The 20,826-nt window shown below is 53.4% G+C and overlaps 1 protein-coding gene across 3 annotated transcripts in view; it reads left to right on the forward strand.

The window, feature by feature from the left end:
* Window positions 1-20,826, forward strand: part of LOC137318269 (E3 ubiquitin/ISG15 ligase TRIM25-like) — a 48,010-nt gene that overhangs the window by 22,961 nt on the left and 4,223 nt on the right. The gene's annotated exons all lie outside the window — the stretch shown is intronic.

Here is a 20,826-nt window from a genome sequence, read left to right on the forward strand (position 1 = left end):
CACAACCCCAGCCCGCCACCATCTCAGCACAACCCCAGCCCGCCACCATCTCAGCACAACCCCAGCCCGCCACCATCTCAGCACAACCCCAGCCCGCCGCCATCTCAGCACAACCCCAGCCCGCCACCATCTCAGCACAACCCCAGCCCGCCGCCATCTCAGCACAACCCCAGCCCGCCACCATCTCAGCACAACCCCAGCCCGCCACCATCTCAGCTCAACCCCAGCCCGCCGCCATCTCAGCACAACCCCAGCCCGTCACCATCTCAGCACAACCCCAGCCCGCCACCATCTCAGCTCAACCCCAGCCCGCCACCATCTCAGCACAACCCCAGCCCGCCACCATCTCAGCACAACCCCAGCCCGCCACCATCTCAGCACAACCCCAGCCCGCCACCATCTCAGCACAACCCCAGCCCGTCATCAGGTCAAAAAAGCCATTCGACAACTGAAAAACAACAATGCCCCCGGTGCAGATGGAATCCCCGCTGAAGTACGAAAACACGGCGGAGAGGCACTCTTGACACGAATACACGACCTTATCACCCTTGTCTGGAAGGAAGAGAGCATGCTGGGAGATCTCAGAGACGCCGTAATTGTGACCATCTTCAAGAAAGGAGATAGGTCCGACTGTGGAAATTACAGAGGGATTTCCCTAATGTCCACCACGGGAAAGGTCATCGCGAGAATCCTCCTCAACCGCCTCCTTCCAGTGGCCGAAGAGCTCCTCCCTGAGTCTCAATGCGGCTTCCGCCCGTCAAGAGGCACAATGGACATGATCTTTAGCACGCGACAAATCCAGGAAAAGTGCAGGGAGCAGCATCAACCTCTGTACATGGCCTTCTTCGATCTTGCAAAGGCCTTCGACTCTGTCAACCGTGAGGAATTGTGGAGCATCCTCCTCAAATTTGGCTGCCCCCAGAAATTCGTCACCATTCTCCACCTGCTCCACGATGACATGCGAGCCGTGATCCTCACCAACGGATCCACCACAGACCCAATACGAGTGCAAACTGGGGGTCAAGCAGGGCTGTGTCATCGCACCAACGCTCTTCTCCATCTTCCTCGCTGCAACACTCCACCCCATCACCATGAAGCTCCCCGCCGGAGTGGAGCTAACCTACAGGACAAGCGGGAAACTGTTCAACCTTCGACACCTTCAGGCCAGAACCAAAACCACCCCAACTTCTGTCATCGAGCTGCAGTACGCAGACGATGCCAGCGTGTGCGCACACTCAGAGGCCGAGCTACAAACCATCGTTGACACATTCACCGAGGTGTATGAGAGAATGGGACTCGGGCTAAACATCTGGAAAACAAAGGTCCTCTCCCAGCCCGCTCCTGCCACACAACACTGCCCCCCGACCATCAAGATCCACGGTGAGTCTCTGGACAGCGTGGATCATTTCCCATACCTCGGGAGCCTCTCGGTGCGAGCAGACATCGACGATGAAATTCAACATCGACTCCAATGCGCCAGTGTAGCTTTCGGACGCCTGAGGAACAGAGTGTTCGAAGACCGAGACCTCAAATCCAGCACCAAGCTCATGGTCTACAGAGCAGCCGTGGTCCCCGCCCTCCTGTACACATCAGAAACATGGACAATGCACAGCAGACACCTCAAATCGCTGGAGAGGTATCACCAACGTTGCCTCCGCAAAATCCTGCAAATCCACTGGCGGGATAGGCGCACCAACGTGAGCGTTCTCTCCCAGGCTAATATCCCCAGTATCGAGGCACTGGTCACGCTCAACCAGCTGCGCTGGGCGGGGCCACATTGTCCGCATGCCCGACACAAGATTCCCTAAACAAGTGCTCTACTCCGAGCTCCGCAATGGCAGGCGATCACTAGGAGGGCAGAGGAAACGCGAGACGGACACTCTCAAAGCCTCCCTAAAAAAATGCAACATCCCCACTGACACGTGGGAATCGCTTTCCCGAAATCGCCCAAACTGGAGAAGAAGCATCCACGAAGGCGCCAATTACCTCGAGCGTCACCGAGTGGAGCACGCGGAGGCCAAGCGTAAGCAGCAAAAAGAGCGCACAGAATCCAGAGCGTCTCACCCACCCGCCTTATAAGAACATAAGAACATAAGAACATAAGAAATTGGAGCAGGAGTAGGCCAATCGGCCCCTCGAGCCTGCTCCGCCATTCAATAAGATCATGGCTGATCTGATCCCAACCACAAATCTAAAGAACACAAGAAGTCGGAGCAGGACCCGGCCACATAGCCCCTGGGCCCTCTCCGCCACCCACAGGGCATTGACCGATCCGAACTCAGCTTCATGTCCAATTTCCTGCCCGCTCCCCATAACCCCTAATTCCCTTTACTTCTAGGAAACTGTCTATTTCTGTTTTAAATTTATCTAATGATGTAGCTTCCACAGCTTCCTGGGGCAGCAAATTCCACAGACCGACCACCCTCTGAGTGAAGAAGTTTCTCCTCATCTCAGTTTTGAAAGAGCAGCCCCTTATTCTAAGATTATGCCCCCTAGTTCTAGTTTCACCCATCTTTGGGAACATCCTTACTGCATCCACCCGATCAAGACCCTTCACAATCTTATATGTTTCAATAAGATCGCCTCTCATTCTTCTGAACTCCAATGAGTAGAGTCCCAATCTACTCAACCTCTCCTCATATGTCCGCCCCCTCATCCCCGGGATTAACCGAGTGAACCTTCTTTGTACTGCCTCGAGAGCAAGTATGTCTTTTCTTAAGTATGGAGACCAAAACTGTATGCAGTATTCCAGGTGCGGTCTCACCAATACCTCCTTGTTTTTATATTCTATCCCCCTAGCAATAAAAGCCAACATTCCGTTGGCTTTCTTGATCACCTGCTGCACCTGCATACCAACTTTTTGATTTTCTTGCACGAGGACCCCCAGATCCCTTTGTACTGCAGTACTTTCCAGTCTCTCGCCATTAAGAAAATAACTTGCTCTCTGATTTTTCCTGCCAAAGTGCATAACCTCACATTTTCCAATATTATATTGCATCTGCCAAATCTCCGCCCACTCACCCAGCCTGTCTATATCCCCTTGCAGGTTTTTTATGTCCTCCTCACTCTCTACTTTCCCTCCCATCTTTGTATTATCTGCAAATTTTGATATGTTGCACTCGGTCCCCTCCTCCAAATCGTTAATATAGATTGTAAAGAGTTGGGGACCCAGCACCGACCCCTGTGGAACACCACTGGTTACTGGTTGCCAGTCCGAAAATGAACCATTTATCCCAACTCTCTGCTTCCTGTTCGATAACCAATCCTCCACCCATGCCAGAATATTACCCCCAATCCCGTGATTTTTTATCTTAAGTAATAATCTTTTATGTGGCACCTTGTCGAATGCCTTCTGGAAGTCTAAATACACTACGTCCACTGGTTCCCCTTTATCCACCCTATACGTTATATCCTCGAAGAACTCAAGCAAATTTGTCAGACATGACTTCCCCTTCATAAAGCCATGCTGACTTTGTCCTATTAAATTATGCTTATCTAAATGTTCCGTTACTGTCTCCTTAATAATAGACTCCAAAATTTTACCCACCACAGATGTTAAGCTAACTGGCCTATAATTTCCAGCCTTCTGCCTACTACCCTTTTTAAATAACGGTGTTACATTAGCAGTTTTCCAATCTGCCGGGACCTCTCCTGAGTCCAGGGAATTTTGGAAAACTATCACCAAAGCATCCACAATCCCTACTGCCACTTCCCTCAAGACCCTAGGATGGAAGCCATCAGGTCCAGGGGATTTATCCGCCTTGAGTCCCATTATTTTACTGAGTACCATCTCCTGAGTGATTTTAATCGTATTTAGCTCCTCCCCCCCGAGAGTCCCCTGTTTGTCCAGTGTTGGGATATTCTTAGTGTCCTCTACTGTAAAGACTGAAACAAAATATTTGTTCAGCATTTTTGCCATCTCCATGTTTCCCACCATTAATTTCCCGGTCTCATCCTCTAAGGGACCTATGTTTGCCTTAGCCACCCTTTTTCTTTTTATATAACTATAGAAACTCTTGCTATCTGTTTTTATATTTTTTGCTAATTTCTTTTCATAATCTAACTTCCCTTTCTTAATCAATCCTTTAGTTACTTTTTGCTGTCTTTTGAAGAATTCCCAATCTTCTATCCTCCCACTAAGTTTGGCTACCTTATCAAACACTACCTGCCCCACCTGTGGCAGAGTCTGCGGCTCCAGGATTGGACTATTCAGCCACCGCAGAACCCACCCTCCCGGAGTGGAAGCAAGTTATCCTCGACCCTGAGGGACTGCCAAAGAAGAAGATATATCAAGAAAAGTAGTGGTCCCAGCACCAACCCCTGGGGAACACCACTGTACACCACCCTCCAGTCCGAAAAACAACCGTTCACCACTACTCTCTGTTTCCTGTCACTGAGCCAATTCTGTATCCATGTTTTCACTGCCGCCTTTATTCCATGGGCCGCAATCTTGATGATAAACCTACCGTGCGGCACTTTATCAAATGCCTTTTGGAAGTCCATGTACATCACATCAACTGCATTACCCTCATCTACCCTCTCTGTTACCTCATCAAAAAGCTCTATCAGGTCAGTTAAACACGATTTGTCTTTGACAAATCCGTGCTGGGTTTCCCTATTCAATCCACACTTGACCAAGTGACTGTTAATTCTGTCCCGGATTATCGGTTCTAAAAGTTTCCCCCTCACTGAGGTTCAACTGACTGGCCAAGAGTTGCTGGGTTTATCCTTACACCCTCTTTTGAACAAGGGTGTAACATTTGTGATTCTCCAGTACTCTGGCACCACCCCCCGTATCTACGGATGCTTGGAAAGTTATGGCCAGTTAGCAGGTCGGGTTAGTTGTGTTCAGACAGCTGGGAACATCCCCGAACTTTAATCTCAGGTCCCTGTGTGTGTGGATCAGGAGCCTGAGATTAATCCTCAGTCGCCAGTGACACCTGCTTTAAACATTCCTCACTGCAATCGGCCAAAGCTTCACCCACCATGGGTCAGGTAGGGGCGGGGTTACACACTGTCAATCAGAGTGTCTCTTAAAGGGACACTGTCCCTCACAGGGCTGTCAGCATCTGTGCTCCGGGGAGGGGGCTGAATCAGCTCAACAGGGGGAGCCCCTGTCCCAGGGATCGTCATCGAGCAGTCGACAGGGATCAGGGGGAGAGCGGAATATTCCAAGGTGTGTTTATATCACAGGGGATCACAATGTTCATAATTTCTATTTAACCCTTTATGTTTCTATTTAACCCTTTCTGTTCCGAGTTAACCCTTTCTTTCTCGGTGACGTTTCTTCAGTCAGGGTTCAGTGCGAGGGATTCGAGGGTTGAGTTCCTGCACCTGTTCCCTCCTCGCAGCTCGGAATTGGTCCAAGTCTGAGACCCAGGGCCAGAGGGAGTGTGGGTGAATTCAGAGTGAACAGGGAGCAAAAGTTTAATGGACAGAAGGAACATCAGATTCATCTCAATTGACAACAGAATCCTCACTACTGTGTGGAAACTAATGGAGACTTTAATCAGAGCTGTGAGCAGGATGGAACAGTAACAGGAGGGGGAGAGCCCAGGACACACTCCTGTATTCATGATGGGACAGTAACAGGAGGGAGAGAGCCCAGGACACACTCCTGTATTCAGGATGGAACAGTAACAGGAGAGAAAGAGCCCAGGGCACACTCCTGTATTCAGGATGGAACAGTAACTGGAGGGAGAGAGCCCAGGGCACACTCCTGTATTCAGGATGGGACAGTAACAGGAGGGAGAGCCCAGGACACACTCCTGTATTCAGGATGGAACAGTAACAGGAGGGAGAGAGCCCAGGGCACACTCCTGTATTCAGGATGGGACAGTAACAGGAGGGAGAGAGCCCAGGGCACACTCCTGTATTCAGGATGGAACAGTACCAGGAGGGAGGGAGCCCAGGACACACTCCTGTATTCAGGATGGAACAGTAACAGGAGGGAGAGAGCCCAGGGCACACTACTGTATTCAGGATGGGACAGTAACAGGAGGGAGAGAGCCCAGGGCACACTCCTGTATTCAGGATGGGACAGCAACAGGAGGGAGAGAGCCCAGGGCACACTCCTGTATTCAGGATGGGACAGTAACAGGAGGGAGAGAGCCCAGGGCACACTCCTGTATTCAGGATGGAACAGTACCAGGAGGGAGGGAGCCCAGGACACACTCCTGTATTCAGGATGGAACAGTAACAGGAGGGAGAGAGCCCAGGGCACACTACTGTATTCAGGATGGGACAGTAACAGGAGGGAGAGAGCCCAGGGCACACTCCTGTATTCAGGATGGGACAGTAACAGGAGGGAGAGAGCCCAGGGCACACTCCTGTATTCAGGATGGGACAGTAACAGGAGGGAGAGAGCCCAGGACACACTCCTGTATTCAGGATGGGACAGTAACAGGAGGGAGGGAGAGAGCCCAGGGCACACTCCTGTATTCAGGATGGAACAGTAACAGGAGGGAGAGGGCCCAGGGCACACTCCTGTATTCAGGATGGAACAGTGACAGGAGGGAGAGAGCCCAGGGCACACTCCTGTGTTCAGGTTGGAACAGTAACAGGAGGGAAAGGGCCCAGGGCACACTTCTGTATTCATGATGGGACAGTAACAGGAGGGAGAGAGTCCAGGGCACACTCCTGTATTCAGGATGGGACAGTAACAGGAGGGAGAGAGTCCAGGGCACACTCCTGTATTCAGGATGGGACAGTAACAGGAGGGAGAGAGCCCAGGGCACACTCCTGTATTCAGGATGGAACAGCAACAGGAGGGAGAGAGCCCAGGGCACACTCCTGTATTCAGGATGGGACAGTAACAGGAGTGAGAGAGCCCAGAGCACACTCCTGTATTCAGGATGGAACAGTAACAGGAGGGAGAGGGCCCAGGGCACACTCCTGTATTCAGGATGGAACAGGAACAGGAGGGAGAGAGCCCAGGGCACACTCCTGTATTCAGCATGGAACAGTAACAGGAGGGAGAGAGCCCAGGGCACACTCCTGTATTCAGGATGGAACAGTAACAGGAGGGAGAGAGCCCAGGACACACTCCTGTATTCAGGATGGAACAGTAAAAGGAGGGAGATAGTCCATGGCACACTCCTGTATTCAGGATGGAACAGTGACAGGAGGGAGAGAGCCCAGGGCTCACTCCTGTATTCAGGATGGAACAGTAACAGGAGGGAGAGAGCCCAGGGCACACTCCTGTATTCAGGATGGAACAGTAATATGAGGGAGAGAGCCCAGGACACACTCCTGTGTTCAGGATGGAACAGTAATATGAGGGAGAGAGCCCAGGACACACTCCTGTATTCAAGATGGGACAGTAACAGGAGGAAGAGAGCCCAGGACACACTCCTGTATTCAGGATGGGACAGTAACAGGAGGGAGAGAGCCCAGGGCACACTCCTGTGTTCAGGATGGAACAGTAATATGAGGGAGAGAGCCCAGGACACACTCCTGTATTCAGGATGGGACAGTAACAGGAGGGGGAGAGCCCAGGGCACACTCCTGTATTCAGGATGGGACAGTAACAGGAGGGAGAGAGCCCAGGGAACACTCCTGTATTCAGGATGGGACAGTAACAGGAGGGAGAGAGCCCAGGGCACATTCCTGTATTCAGGATGGGACAGTAACAGGAGGGAGAGAGCCCAGGGCACACTCCTGTATTCAGGATGGAACAGTAACAGGAGGGAGAGAGCCCAGGGCACACTCCTGTATTCAGGATGGAACAGTAACAGGAGGGAGAGAGCCCAGGGCACACTCCTGTATTGAGGATGTAACAGGAACAGGAGGGAGAGGGCCCCGGACACACTCCTGTATTCAGGATGGAACAGTAATAGGAGGGAGAGAGCCAAGGCCACACTCCTGTATTCAGGATGGGACAGTAAAAGGAGGGAGAGAGCCCAGGGCACACTCCTGTATTCAGGATGGGACAGTAACAGGAGGGAGAGAGCCCAGGGCACATTCCTGTATTCAGGATGGAACAGTAACAGGAGGGAGAGAGCCCAGGTCACACTCCTGTCTTCAGGATGGAACAGTAACAGGAGGGAGAGAGCCCAGGGCACACTCCTGTATTCAGGATGGGACAGTAACAAGAGGGAGAGAGCCCAGGGCACACTCCTGTATTCATGATGGAACAGTAACAGGAGGGAGAGAGCCCAGGGCACATTCCTGTATTCAGGATGGAACAGTAACAGGAGGGAGAGAGCCGAGGGCACATTCCTGTATTCAGGATGGAACGGTAACAGGAGGGAGAGAGCCCGGTGCACACTCCTGTATTCAGGATGGAACAGTAACAGGAGGGAGAGAGCCCAGGCACACTCCTGTATTCAGGATGGGACAGTAACAGGAGGGAGAGAGCCCAGGGCACACTCCTGTATTCAGGATGGAACAGTAACAGGAGGGAGAGAGCCCAGGACACACTCCTGTATTCAGCATGGAACGGTAACAGGAGGGAGAGAGCCCAGGGCACACTCCTGTATTCAGGATGGGACAGTAACAGGTGGGAGAGAGCCCAGGACACACTCCTGTATTCAGGATGGGACGGTAACAGGAGGGAGAGAGCCCAGGGCACACTCCTGTATTCAGGATGGAACAGTAACAGGAGGGAGAGAGCCCAGGACACACTCCTGTATTTAGCATGGAACGGTAACAGGAGGGAGAGAGCCCAGGGCACACTCCTGTATTCAGGATGGGACAGTAACAGGTGGGAGAGAGCCCAGGACACACTCCTGTATTCAGGATGGAACAGTAACAGGTGGGAGAGAGCCCAGGGCACACTCCTGTATTCAGGATGGAACAGTAACAGGAGGGAGAGAGCCCAGGGCACACTCCTGTATTCAGGATGGAACAGTAACAGGAGGGAGAGAGCCCAGGGCACACTCCTGTATTCAGGATGGAACAGTAACAGGAGGGAGAGAGCCCAGGACACACTCCTGTATTCAGGATGGAACAGTAACAGGAGGGAGAGAGCCCAGGGCACACTCCTGTATTCAGGATGGGACAGTAACAGGAGGGAGAGAGCCCAGGGCACACTCCTGTATTCATGATGGAACAGTAACAGGAGGGAGAGAGCCCAGGGCACATTCCTGTATTCAGGATCGAACGGTAACAGGAGGGAGAGAGCCCGGTGCACACTCCTGTGTTCAGGATGGAACAGTAACAGGAGCTTGAGAGCCCAGGACACACTCCTGTATTCAGGATGGAAAAGTAACAGGAGGGAGAGAGCCCAGGGCACACTCCTGTATTCAGGATGGAACAGTAACAGGAGGGAGAGAGCCCAGGACAAACTCCTGTGTTCAGGATGGGACCGTAACAGGAGGGAAAGGGCCCAGGGCACACTCCTGTATTCAGGCTGAAACAGGAACCGGAGGGAGAGATTCCAGGGCACACTCCTGTGTTCAGGATGGGACAGTAACAGGAGGAAGAGATTCCAGGGCACACTCCTGTATTCAGGATGGGACAGTAACAGGAGGGAGAGAGCCTAGGGCACACTCCTGTATTCATGATGGGACAGGAACATGAGGGAGAGAGACAAGGGCACACTCCTGTATTCAGGATGGAAAAGTAACAGGAGGGAGAGAGCCCAGGGCACACTCCTGTATTCAGGATGGGACAGTAACAGGAGGGAGAGAGCCCAGGGCTCACTCCTGTGTTCAGGATGGGACAGTAACAGGATGGAGTGAGCCCAGGGCACACTCCTGTGTTCAGGATGGGACAGTAACAGGAGGGAGAGAGCCCAGGGCACACTCCTGTATTCAGGATGGGACAGTAACAGGAGGGAGAGAGCCCAGGGCACACTCCTGTCTTCAGGATGAAACAGGAACAGGAGGGAGAGAGCCCAGGGCACACTCCTGTATTCAGCATGGGACAGTAACAGGAGGAAGAGATTCCAGGGCACACTCCTGTATTCAGGATGGGACAGTAACAGGAGGGAGAGAGCCCAGGGCACACTCCTGTGTTCAGGATGGGACAGTAAAAGGAGGGAGATAGTCCAGGACACATTCCTGTATTCAGGATGGAACAGTGACAGGAGAGGGAGAGCCCAGGACACACTCCTGTATTCAGGATGGAACAGTAACAGGAGGGAGGGAGCCCAGGGCACACTCCTGTGTTCAGGATGGGACAGTAAAAGGAGGGAGATAGTCCAGGACACACTCCTGTATTCAGGATGGAACAGTAACAGGAGGGACAGAGGCCAGGGCACACTCCTGTATTCAGGATGGGACAGGAACAGGAGGGAGATAGCCCAGGACACACTCCTGTATTCAGGATGGGACAGTAACAGGAGGGAGAGAGCCCAGGGCACATTCCTGTATTCAGGATGGAACAGTGACAGGAGGGAGAGAGCCCAGGTCACACTCCTGTCTTCAGGATGGAACAGTAACAGGAGGGAGAGAGCCCAGGGCACACTCCTGTATTCAGGATGGGACAGTAACAGGAGGGAGAGAGCCCAGGGCACACTCCTGTATTCATGATGGAACAGTAACAGGAGGGAGAGAGCCCAGGGCACATTCCTGTATTCAGGATGGAACGGTAACAGGAGGGAGAGAGCCCAGGGCACACTCCTGTATTCAGGATGGAACAGTAACAGGAGGGAGAGAGCCCAGGACACACTCCTGTATTCAGGATGGAACAGTAACAGGAGGGAGAGAGCCCAGGGCACACTCCTATATTCAGGATGGAACAGTAACAGGAGGGAGAGAGCCCAGGGCACACTCCTGTATTCAGGATGGGACCGTAACAGGAGGGAAAGGGCCCAGGGCACACTCCTGTATTCAGGATGGAACAGTAACAGGAGGGGGAGAGCCCAGGACACACTCCTGTATTCAGGATGGAACAGTAACAGGAGGGGGAGAGCCCAGGACACACTCCTGTATTCAGGATGGAACAGTAACAGGAGGGAGAGATCCCAGGGCACACTCCTGTATTCAGGATGGAACAGTAACAGGAGGGAAACGGCCCAGGGCACACTCCTGTATTCGGGATGGGACAGTAACAGGAGGGTGAGAGCCCAGGACAAACTCCTGTATTCAGGATGGGACAGTAACAGGAGGGAGAGAGCACAGGGCACACTCCTGTATTCAGGATGGAACAGTAACAGGAGGGAGAGATCCCAGGGCACACTCCTGTATTCAGGATGAAACAGGAACAGGAGGGAGAGATTCCAGGGCACACTCCTGGATTCAGGATGGGACAGTAACAGGAGGAAGAGATTCCAGGGCACACTCCTGTATTCAGGATGGGACAGTAACAGGAGGGAGAGAGCCCAGGGCACACTCCTGTATTCATGATGGGACAGGAACATGAGGGAGAGAGACAAGGGCACACTCCTGCATTCAGGATGGAACAGTAACAGGAGGGAGAGAGCCCAGGACACACTCCTGTATTCAGGATGGGACAGTAACAGGATGGAGTGAGCCCAGGGCACACTCCTATTCAGGATGGGACAGTAACAGGAGGGAGAGAGCCCAGGGCACACTCCTGTATTCAGGATGGGACAGTAACAGGAGGGAGAGAGCCCAGGCACACTCCTGTATTCAGGATGGAACAGTAACAGGAGGGAGAGAGCCCATGGCACACTCCTGTATTCAGGATGGGACAGTAACAGGTGGGAGAGAGCCCAGGACACACTCCTGTATTCAGGATGGAACAGTAACAGGTGGGAGAGAGCCCAGGACACACTCCTGTATTCAGGATGGAACAGTAACAGGAGGGAGAGAGCCCAGGACACACTCCTGTATTCAGGATGGAACAGTAACAGGAGGGAGAGAGCCCAGGGCACACTCCTGTATTCAGGATGGGACAGTAACAGGAGGGAGAGAGCCCAGTGCACACTCCTGCATTCAGGATGGAACAGTAACAGGAGCGAGAGAGCCCAGGACACACTCCTGTATTCAGGATGGAACAGTAAAAGGAGGGAGAGAGCCCAGGGCACACTCCTGTATTCAGGATGGAACAGTAACAGGAGGGAGAGAGCCCAGGGCACACTCCTGTGTTCAGGATGGGACCGTAACAGGAGGGAAAGGGCCCAGGGCACACTCCTGTATTCAGGATGGAACAGTAACAGGAGGGGGAGAGCCCACGGCAAACTCCTGTATTCAGGATGGGACAGCAACAGGAGGGAGAGATCCCAGGGCACACTCCTGTATTCAGGATGAAACAGGAACCGGAGGGAGAGATTCCAGGGCACACTCCTGTGTTCAGGATGGGACAGTAAAAGGAGGAAGAGATTCCAGGGCACACTCCTGTATTCAGGATGGGAAAGTAACAGGAGGGAGAGAGCCCAGGGCACACTCCTGTATTCATGATGGGACAGGAACATGAGGGAGATAGTCCAGGACACATTCCTGTATTCAGGATGGAACAGTGACAGGAGAGGGAGAGCCCAGGACACACTCCTGTATTCAGGATGGAACAGTAACAGGAGGGAGGGAGCCCAGGGCACACTCCTGTGTTCAGGATGGGACAGTAATAGGAGGGAGATAGTCCAGGACACACTCCTGTATTCAGGATGGAACAGTAACAGGAGGGACAGAGGCCAGGGCACACTCCTGTATTCAGGATGGGACAGGAACAGGAGGGAGATAGCCCAGGACACACTCCTGTATTCAGGATGGGACAGTAACAGGAGGGAGAGAGCCCAGGGCACATTCCTGTATTCAGGATGGAACAGTAACAGGAGGGAGAGAGCCCAGGGCACACTCCTGTATTCAGGATGGGACAGTAACAGGAGGGAGAGAGCCCAGGTGACACTCCTGTCTTCAGGATGGAACAGTAACAGGAGGGAGAGAGCCCAGGGCACACTCCTGTATTCAGGATGGGACAGTAACAGGAGGGAGAGAGCCCAGGGCACACTCCTGTATTCATGATGGAACAGTAACAGGAGGGAGAGAGCCCAGGGCACATTCCTGTATTCAGGATGGAACAGTAACAGGAGGGAGAGATCCCAGGGCACACTCCTGTATTCAGGATGGAACAGTAACAGGAGTGAGACGGCCCAGGGCACACTCCTGTATTCGGGATGGGACAGTAACAGGAGGGTGAGAGCCCAGGACAAACTCCTGTATTCAGGATGGGACAGTAACAGGAGGGAGAGAGCCCAGGGCACACTACTGTATTCAGGATGGAACAGTAACAGGAGGGAGAGAGCCCAGGGCACACTCCTGTATTCAGGATGGGACAGTAACAGGAGGGAGAGAGCCCAGGGCACACTCCTGTATTCAGGATGGAACAGTAACAGGAGGGAGAGATCCCAGGGCACACTCCTGTATTCAGGATGAAACAGGAACAGGAGGGAGAGATTCCAGGGCACACTCCTGTATTCAGGATGGGACAGTAACAGGAGGAAGAGATTGCAGGGCACACTCCTGTATTCAGGATGGGACAGCAACAGGAGGGAGAGTGCCCAGGGCACACTCCTGTATTCATGATGGGACAGGAACATGAGGGATAGAGACAAGGGCACACTCCTGCATTCAGGATGGAACAGTATCAGGAGGGAGAGAGCCCAGGACACACTCCTGTATTCAGGATGGGACAGTAACAGGATGGAGTGAGCCCAGGGCACACTCCTATTCAGGATGAGACAGTAACAGGAGGGAGAGAGCCCAGGGCACACTCCTGTATTCAGGATGGGACAGTAACAGGAGGGAGAGAGCCCAGGGCACACTCCTGTATTCAGGATGAAACAGGAACAGGAGGGAGAGAGCCCAGGGCACACTCCTGTATTCAGGATGGGACAGTAACAGGAGGAAGAGATTCCAGGGCACACTCATGTATTCAGGATGGGACAGTAACAGGAGGGAGAGATCCCAGGGCACACTCCTGTATTCAGGATGAAACAGGAACAGGAGGGAGAGATTACAGGGCACACTCCTGTATTCAGGATGGGACAGGAACAGGAGAAAGAGATTCCAGGGCACACTCCTGTATTCAGGATGGGACAGTAACAGGAGGGAGAGAGCCCAGGGCACACTCCTGTGTTCATGATGGGACAGGAACATGAGGGAGAGAGACAAGGGCACACTCCTGCATTCAGGATGGAACAGTAACAGGAGGGAGAGAGCCCAGGACACACTCCTGTATTCAGGATGGGACAGTAACAGGATGGAGTGAGCCCAGGGCACACTCCTATTCAGGATGGGACAGTAACAGGAGGGAGAGAGCCCAGGGCACACTCCTGTATTCAGGATGGGACAGTAACAGGAGGGAGAGAGCCCAGGGCACACTCCTGTATTCAGGATGGAACAGTAACAGGAGGGAGAGAGCCCAGGGCACACTCCTGTATTCAGGATGGGACAGTAACAGGTGGGAGAGAGCCCAGGACACACTCCTGTATTCAGCATGGAACAGTAACAGGTGGGAGAGAGCCCAGGACACACTCCTGTATTCAGGATGGAACAGTAACAGGAGGGAGAGAGCCCAGGACACACTCCTGTATTCAGGATGGAACAGTAACAGGAGGGAGAGAGCCCAGAGCACACTCCTGTATTCAGGATGGGACAGTAACAGGAGGGAGAGAGCCCAGGGCACACTCCTGTATTCAGGATGAAACAGGAACCGGAGGGAGAGATTCCAGGGCACACTCCTGTGTTCAGGATGGGACAGTAAAAGGAGGAAGAGATTCCAGGGCACACTCCTGTGTTCAGGATGGGACAGTAACAGGAGGGAGAGAGCCCAGGGCACACTCCTGTATTCATGATGGAACAGTAACAGGAGGTGGGAGAGAGCCCAGGACACACTCCTGTATTCAGGATGGAACAGTAACAGGTGGGAGAGAGCCCAGGACACACTCCTGTATTCAGGATGGAACAGTAACAGGAGGGAGAGAGCCCAGGACACACTCCTGTATTCAGGATGGAACAGTAACAGGAGGGAAAGGGCCCAGGGCACACTCCTGTATTCAGGATGGAACAGTAACAGGAGGGGGAGAGCCCAGGGCACACTCCTGTATTCAGGATGAAACAGGAACCGGAGGGAGAGATTCCAGGGCACACTCCTGTGTTCAGGATGGGACAGTAAAAGGAGGAAGAGATTCCAGGGCACACTCCTGTGTTCAGGATGGGACAGTAACAGGAGGGAGAGAGCCCAGGGCACACTCCTGTATTCATGATGGAACAGTAACAGGAGGGAGAGAGCCCAGGGCACATTCCTGTATTCAGGATGGAACGGTAACAGGAGGGAGAGAGCCCAGGGCACACTCCTGTATTCAGGATGGAACAGTAACAGGAGCGAGAGAGCCCAGGACACACTCCTGTATTCAGGATGGAACAGTAAAAGGAGGGAGAGAGCCCAGGGCACACTCCTGTATTCAGGATGGAACAGTAACAGGAGGGAGAGAGCCCAGGGCACACTCCTGCGTTCAGGATGGGACCGTAACAGGAGGGAAAGGGCCCAGGGCACACTCCTGTATTCAGGATGGAACAGTAACAGGAGGGGGAGAGCCCAGGGCACACTCCTGTATTCAGGATGGAACAGTAACAGGAGGGGGAGAGCCCAGGGCACACTCCTGTATTCAGGATGAAACAGGAACCGGAGGGAGAGATTCCAGGGCACACTCCTGTGTTCAGGATGGGACAGTAAAAGGAGGAAGAGATTCCAGGGCACACTCCTGTATTCAGGATGGGACAGTAACAGGAGGGAGAGAGCCCAGGGCACACTCCTGTATTCAGGATGGGACAGTAAAAGGAGGAAGAGATTCCAGGGCACACTCCTGTATTCAGGATGGGACAGTAACAGGAGGGAGAGAGCCCAGGGCACACTCCTGTATTCATGATGGGACAGGAACATGAGGGAGAGAGACAAGGGCACACTCCTGTATTCAGGATGGAACAGTAACAGGAGGGAGAGAGCCCAGGGCACACTCCTGTATTCAGGATGGGACAGTAACAGGAGGGAGAGAGCCCAGGGCTCACTCCTGTGTTCAGGATGGGACAGTAAAAGGAGGGAGATAGTCCAGGACACATTCCTGTATTCAGGATGGAACAGTGACAGGAGGGAGGGAGCCCAGGGCACACTCCTGTATTCAGGATGGGACAGGAACAGGAGGGAGATAGCCCAGGACACACTCCTGTATTCAGGATGGGACAGTAACAGGAGGGAGAGAGCCCAGGGCACATTCCTGTATTCAGGATGGAACAGTAACAGGAGGGAGAGAGCCCAGGTCACACTCCTGTCTTCAGGATGGAACAGTAACAGGAGGGAGAGAGCCCAGGGCACACTCCTGTATTCAGGATGGGACAGTAACAGGAGGGAGAGAGCCCAGGGCACACTCCTGTATTCATGATGGAACAGTAACAGGAGGGAGAGAGCCCAGGGCACATTCCTGTATTCAGGATGGAACGGTAACAGGAGGGAGAGAGCCCAGGGCACACTCCTGTATTCAGGATGGAACAGTAACAGGAGGGAGAGAGCCCAGGGCACACTCCTGTATTCAGGATGGAACAGTAACAGGAGGGAGACGGCCCAGGGCACACTCCTGTATTCGGGATGGGACAGTAACAGGAGGGTGAGAGCCCAGGACAAACTCCTGTATTCAGGATGGGACAGTAACAGGAGGGAGAGATCCCAGGGCACACTCCTGTATTCAGGATGGAACAGTAACAGGAGGGAGACGGCCCAGGGCACACTCCTGTATTCGGGATGGGACAGTAACAGGAGGGTGAGAGCCCAGGACAAACTCCTGTATTCAGGATGGGACAGTAACAGGAGGGAGAGAGCCCAGGACACACTCCTGTATTCAGGATGGAACAGTAACAGGAGGGAGAGATCCCAGGGCACACTCCTGTATTCAGGATGAAACAGGAACAGGAGGGAGAGATTCCAGGGCACACTCCTGTCTTCAGGATGGGACAGTAACAGGAGGAAGAGATTCCAGGGCACACTCCTGTATTCAGGATGGGACAGTAACAGGATGGAGTGAGCCCAGGGCACACTCCTATTCAGGATGAGACAGTAACAGGAGGGAGAGAGCCCAGGGCACACTCCTGTATTCAGGATGGGACAGTAACAGGAGGGAGAGAGCCCAGGGCACACTCCTGTATTCAGGATGAAACAGGAACAGGAGGGAGAGAGCCCAGGGCACACTCCTGTATTCAGGATGGGACAGTAACAGGAGGAAGAGATTCCAGGGCACACTCATGTATTCAGGATGGGACAGTAACAGGAGGGAGAGAGCCCAGGGCACACTCCTGTATTCAGGATGAAACAGGAACAGGAGGGAGAGATTACAGGGCACACTCCTGTATTCAGGATGGGACAGGAACAGGAGAAAGAGATTCCAGGGCACACTCCTGTATTCAGGATGGGACAGTAACAGGAGGGAGAGAGCCCAGGGCACACTCCTGTGTTCATGATGGGACAGGAACATGAGGGAGAGATTCCAGGGCACACTCCTGTGTTCAGGATGGGACAGTAAAAGGAGGAAGAGATTCCAGGGCACACTCCTGTGTTCAGGATGGGACAGTAACAGGAGGGAGAGAGCCCAGGGCACACTCCTGTATTCATGATGGAACAGTAACAGGAGGTGGGAGAGAGCCCAGGACACACTCCTGTATTCAGGATGGAACAGTAACAGGTGGGAGAGAGCCCAGGACACACTCCTGTATTCAGGATGGAACAGTAACAGGAGGGAGAGAGCCCAGGACACACTCCTGTATTCAGGATGGAACAGTAACAGGAGGGAAAGGGCCCAGGGCACACTCCTGTATTCAGGATGGAACAGTAACAGGAGGGGGAGAGCCCAGGGCACACTCCTGTATTCAGGATGAAACAGGAACCGGAGGGAGAGATTCCAGGGCACACTCCTGTGTTCAGGATGGGACAGTAAAAGGAGGAAGAGATTCCAGGGCACACTCCTGTGTTCAGGATGGGACAGTAACAGGAGGGAGAGAGCCCAGGGCACACTCCTGTATTCATGATGGAACAGTAACAGGAGGGAGAGAGCCCAGGGCACATTCCTGTATTCAGGATGGAACGGTAACAGGAGGGAGAGAGCCCAGTGCACACTCCTGTATTCAGGATGGAACAGTAACAGGAGCGAGAGAGCCCAGGACACACTCCTGTATTCAGGATGGAACAGTAAAAGGAGGGAGAGAGCCCAGGGCACACTCCTGTATTCAGGATGGAACAGTAACAGGAGGGAGAGAGCCCAGGGCACACTCCTGCGTTCAGGATGGGACCGTAACAGGAGGGAAAGGGCCCAGGGCACACTCCTGTATTCAGGATGGAACAGTAACAGGAGGGGGAGAGCCCAGGGCACACTCCTGTATTCAGGATGGAACAGTAACAGGAGGGGGAGAGCCCAGGGCACACTCCTGTATTCAGGATGAAACAGGAACCGGAGGGAGAGATTCCAGGGCACACTCCTGTGTTCAGGATGGGACAGTAAAAGGAGGATGAGATTCCAGGGCACACTCCTGTATTCAGGATGGGACAGTAACAGGAGGGAGAGAGCCCAGGGCACACTCCTGTATTCAGGATGGGACAGTAAAAGGAGGAAGAGATTCCAGGGCACACTCCTGTATTCAGGATGGGACAGTAACAGGAGGGAGAGAGCCCAGGGCACACTCCTGTATTCATGATGGGACAGGAACATGAGGGAGAGAGACAAGGGCACACTCCTGTATTCAGGATGGAACAGTAACAGGAGGGAGAGAGCCCAGGGCACACTCCTGTATTCAGGATGGGACAGTAACAGGAGGGAGAGAGCCCAGGGCTCACTCCTGTGTTCAGGATGGGACAGTAAAAGGAGGGAGATAGTCCAGGACACATTCCTGTATTCAGGATGGAACAGTGACAGGAGGGAGGGAGCCCAGGGCACACTCCTGTATTCAGGATGGGACAGGAACAGGAGGGAGATAGCCCAGGACACACTCCTGTATTCAGGATGGGACAGTAACAGGAGGGAGAGAGCCCAGGGCACATTCCTGTATTCAGGATGGAACAGTAACAGGAGGGAGAGAGCCCAGGTCACACTCCTGTCTTCAGGATGGAACAGTAACAGGAGGGAGAGAGCCCAGGGCACACTCCTGTATTCAGGATGGGACAGTAACAGGAGGGAGAGAGCCCAGGGCACACTCCTGTATTCATGATGGAACAGTAACAGGAGGGAGAGAGCCCAGGGCACATTCCTGTATTCAGGATGGAACGGTAACAGGAGGGAGAGAGCCCAGGGCACACTCCTGTATTCAGGATGGAACAGTAACAGGAGGGAGAGAGCCCAGGGCACACTCCTGTATTCAGGATGGAACAGTAACAGGAGGGAGACGGCCCAGGGCACACTCCTGTATTCGGGATGGGACAGTAACAGGAGGGTGAGAGCCCAGGACAAACTCCTGTATTCAGGATGGGACAGTAACAGGAGGGAGAGATCCCAGGGCACACTCCTGTATTCAGGATGGAACAGTAACAGGAGGGAGACGGCCCAGGGCACACTCCTGTATTCGGGATGGGACAGTAACAGGAGGGTGAGAGCCCAGGACAAACTCCTGTATTCAGGATGGGACAGTAACAGGAGGGAGAGAGCCCAGGACACACTCCTGTATTCAGGATGGAACAGTAACAGGAGGGAGAGATCCCAGGGCACACTCCTGTATTCAGGATGAAACAGGAACAGGAGGGAGAGATTCCAGGGCACACTCCTGTCTTCAGGATGGGACAGTAACAGGAGGAAGAGATTCCAGGGCACACTCCTGTATTCAGGATGGGACAGTAACAGGATGGAGTGAGCCCAGGGCACACTCCTATTCAGGATGAGACAGTAACAGGAGGGAGAGAGCCCAGGGCACACTCCTGTATTCAGGATGGGACAGTAACAGGAGGGAGAGAGCCCAGGGCACACTCCTGTATTCAGGATGAAACAGGAACAGGAGGGAGAGAGCCCAGGGCACACTCCTGTATTCAGGATGGGACAGTAACAGGAGGAAGAGATTCCAGGGCACACTCATGTATTCAGGATGGGACAGTAACAGGAGGGAGAGAGCCCAGGGCACACTCCTGTATTCAGGATGGGACAGTAACAGGAGGGCGCGAGCCCAGGGCAAACTCCTGTATTGAGGATGGAACAGTAACAGGAGGGAGAGAGCCCAGGGCACACTCCTGTATTCAGGATGGGACAGTAACAGGAGGGAGAGAGCCCAGGACCCACTCCTGTATTCAGGATGGAACAGTAACATGAGGGAGAGAGCCCAGGGCACTCTCCTGTATTCAGGATGGGACAGTAACAGGAGGGAGAGAGCCCCGGGCACACTCCTGTATTTAGGATGGGACAGTAACAGGAGGGAGAGAGCCCAGGACACACTCCTGTATTCAGGATGGGACAGTAACAGGAGGGAGAGAGCCCAGGGCACTCTCCTGCATTCAGGATGGAACAGTAACAGGAGGGAGAGGGCCCAGGGCACTCTCCTGTATTCAGGATGGAACAGTAACAGGAGGGAGAGAGCCGAGGGCACACTCCTGTATTCAGGATGGAACAGTAACAGGAGGGAGAGAGCCGAGGGCACACTCCTGTATTCAGGATGGAACAGTAACAGGAGGGAGAGAGCCGAGGGCACACTCCTGTATTCAGGATGGAACAGTAACAGGAGGGAGAGAGCCCAGGGCACACTCTTGTATTCAGGATGGAACAGTAACAGGAGGGAGAGAGCCGAGGGCACACTCCTGTATTCAGGATGGAACAGTAACAGGAGGGAGAGAGCCCAGGGCACACTCTTGTATTCAGGATGGAACAGTAACAGGAGGGAGAGAGCCGAGGGCACACTCCTGTATTCAGGATGGAACAGTAACAGGAGGGAGAGAGCCGAGGGCACACTCCTGTATTCAGGATGG

Source organism: Heptranchias perlo, unplaced genomic scaffold (genome assembly GCF_035084215.1).
Source record: "Heptranchias perlo isolate sHepPer1 unplaced genomic scaffold, sHepPer1.hap1 HAP1_SCAFFOLD_691, whole genome shotgun sequence".
In the NCBI taxonomy this organism is placed as follows: Eukaryota; Metazoa; Chordata; class Chondrichthyes; order Hexanchiformes; family Hexanchidae; genus Heptranchias; species Heptranchias perlo.